Raw genomic sequence first — 3,085 nt, forward strand, 5'->3', positions numbered from 1 at the left:
TTTTATTATATCATAATTTAACCTCTAGCCAAACACTTCACTTACCGGATTTTGGGAATGATACTAGATACTTTAGTTAGACTCCTCAGGCACAAGAACTAAAGACCATCTACATGATCGAAAATGCTTATACCATGATCGGTAGTCGATAGAGGTTTGAGAAAATATGTATAGAAAAGAAGAAAAAGCATGGCGGTGAAAAAGGAAAAAAAAACTGGGAAAAATTAAAAAAATACATGAATAAATGGAGACCAATCTTGAGAACAATACAATTGTCTCCATAGGCTACTAAGTAAGATAAGAGCTCAAAGGTTGAGATATTTTATGATTACTTTGGTGTGCAAGATGTGGGAGTATACGCCTTGATTCGTAGTTTCTTTTCCAAAGTCCAATTTAATTAGTCACTTTACCAAAAAAATTCCTACCTTGACCCTTAGCCAAGTTACAACTCTTAACTAAAGACCTTTTGATTCACACTTAGTGTTTACCGGTTAGCAATGGAGAATTGAGACTTGATGCAAGCCCATGGTAGTACATAATATGTTGATTGATGCTCTAAGTGAAAACACTTACACCTTTGTGTGAATGAGCGATTAGAGTAGGTTTACATCCTCCATGAAGTGTTTGTAAAATTAGCAAGTGTTCATCTTTGCTTTGTCTTGTGCGTTAATTATTGTTATGCCGGTTAAGCTACCCTTCGTGCAATGCTATGTCTCTTTTTCAACTCTTAAAAGTCAACTGTGAAGTTTACTTGTGCTACAATCTTAGTGTTTGCCTGAGGATGATCAAAATACTAAGTGTGGGGATATTTTGATAATTATGAATTTTCATTTTTCTAATATATGTTAATAGACTTAAAATCTCCATCTTATGTTGTTTTATCCCTAAAATATATTTGTTTGAGTCTTTTATTATCTTTATTGTTGAATAGGAATGGAAGGGACTTAAAATTGAAGAAATTCAGCGACTTAAGTCATGCAAAAAGTCTCCCTATTCATTGTTGAGCATAGTTTTTCAAATAACTGCAAGATGGAGCATTCTTTCTCAAATTCTGAAGAAAGCATACATATTTTTCAAAATGTTGACTAGGTATATTTACTCAAAAGAGAAGGGATTTGGGCATAGTTTTGAAATGAAGAACTTCAGAAGCATACTTTTTATAAAGACGTGTTATTTAGTGGGGGAGTCGGTTTTTTAAGAGTCTTTAGGGTGATTTTTTAAGAAAGAAAAAGGAAGAACAGGGGATGACTTTTAGGAACGAATTGGAGAGAGCGAAGGGAGTGATTGGAAGCATCAAACATCGATTTTACTCCATTTTGGTGATTCCATTTGTAATCGTTTGGAACAAGCTTAATTGCTTGATTTCTGTTTTCAATGTTAACTTAATTTGAATGTTCAATTAGTGATCAATTAATTGAAGTTCTTATGTAAAATTGTTAATACGTAAATGTCTTGGAACTTTGATAAAGTAACAGTTGATTTCATTTGGTCTCGATAAGGTTTCAAAATTAAATTCTTGAAATCTTGCAGTCAAAGCCCTGATAACCCGAGCTTACGAGCTTATGGTTTTGAGTTGATGTTTTTATAGTCCGGTAAAGCTAATCACACCTGTGAATTAGAGAGTTCATTCGAATTTTCATTTGTAATTAAGATCTGATTAAAGAGCTTGTTTCAACCGGTGTAAATTTAAGGAAAAATAGAGGTCATTAGAGCTTGATAACAACTATAATCAACTTGGGTTTGTTCTTTATGCTTACGTTTTTGGAATCAATAACAGGTACAGGCATTTTAATGTAAGTAAACTAATGTTGGGTTTTTAATTCATCGTTTTCAATTAGTTTTTTTAATCTAGTTAATCAAATCCAACTCCTCCCTTTTCATATTTACTTTAATTAATCGTTCTTGTACTTGAATTCTTTGGTAATAATAAGTTAAAACCGAGTCCCTATGGATTTGATCTGACTGACCGCTATTATAATTTTGGTTGTAATCGGCCAATAGTTGAAACTTATTATTTGGTGGACTCGGCATCCGTCACAGACCTAGAAAAAATTGAAGAGCATAGGATAGTGTAACACCCCCAAACACCGAAAAAAGGACTCTGATTTAAAAAATAAAGAAAACTAAAACATAAAGATTCATTACGAAATAAATAAAAAACTAAATTTATATTTTTTAAATATAGATTAGCTACGGATAAATATATTTTATATTTAAAAAACAAAAAATGGCTATAACTCGTAGCAAATTTATAGAAAGTTGCTACGAATTAGTTACATATATTTGATATTTATAATAACTAGTGTTTTAACCGTGCGTTGCACGGTAGTGATAATACCATCTTCAAAAGAAATGTTATAGACTAAAATTTGAAGTTCACTTCTTAAAAAAATTAGGCAAATGTGTGTGACAAATACTCATTAACATTAAAAGTTTTTAAGAGAAGTTGGCAATAATCTTAGAACCATATGTTAATTTAAGTTATCTAACTATGCTCGAGAATGGTGTTACAAAGTACTTTACAAATGTTTGACTAATGTTAATAGTTTGTTTAATTAGAAGTCACAATTCTAACTTAAATCTCATATAAGGTGACAAAATCATGATGTTCGTTTTGTGATAAATTTAATTGAAATCTCATTTAAAGTTATGAAAAAGAAACGTAATATTTCAAGTGAAAATTAGAGAAGTGTGTAAGTTGTAGCAACAGTAGTAAAAGTTCAAGGCGATGCATGGAAAACCACATCACCAAGTTAAGATAATGGATTTTTCCTCATAAAAAAATAAAATTAATATCAAGTGGGGTCGATGACCCATATATCAGATATTAAACTGATAAAAACAAATACTACATTTTATCATGACATTCTATAATATTTAAATTGTAATTAGAGGGTGTATCAAACATTGATAGTAGTAACACCAAGACGACAGATAAATAACTACATTACGAAGTAGTATAATGAACATTCTCATATACAAAATAAAATACCAAGCAAGTTGAAAACATATATATTAGATATCAAACTAAAAACATATAATATACTTGATCTAAACAAAAAAAAAACCTAAGATTTGGGATAGA

At 30.5% G+C, this 3,085-nt stretch overlaps 1 pseudogene; it reads right to left on the reverse strand.

Annotated features, from left to right (window-relative positions):
- Nucleotides 1–2,696: 2,696 nt before the first annotated feature.
- On the reverse strand, nucleotides 2,697–2,867 carry LOC112510660 (annotated as a pseudogene).
- Nucleotides 2,868–3,085: the final 218 nt, after the last annotated feature.

This window comes from Cynara cardunculus (genome assembly GCF_001531365.2).
Source record: "Cynara cardunculus var. scolymus isolate 2C chromosome LG 3, CcrdV1, whole genome shotgun sequence".
In the NCBI taxonomy this organism is placed as follows: Eukaryota; Viridiplantae; Streptophyta; class Magnoliopsida; order Asterales; family Asteraceae; genus Cynara; species Cynara cardunculus.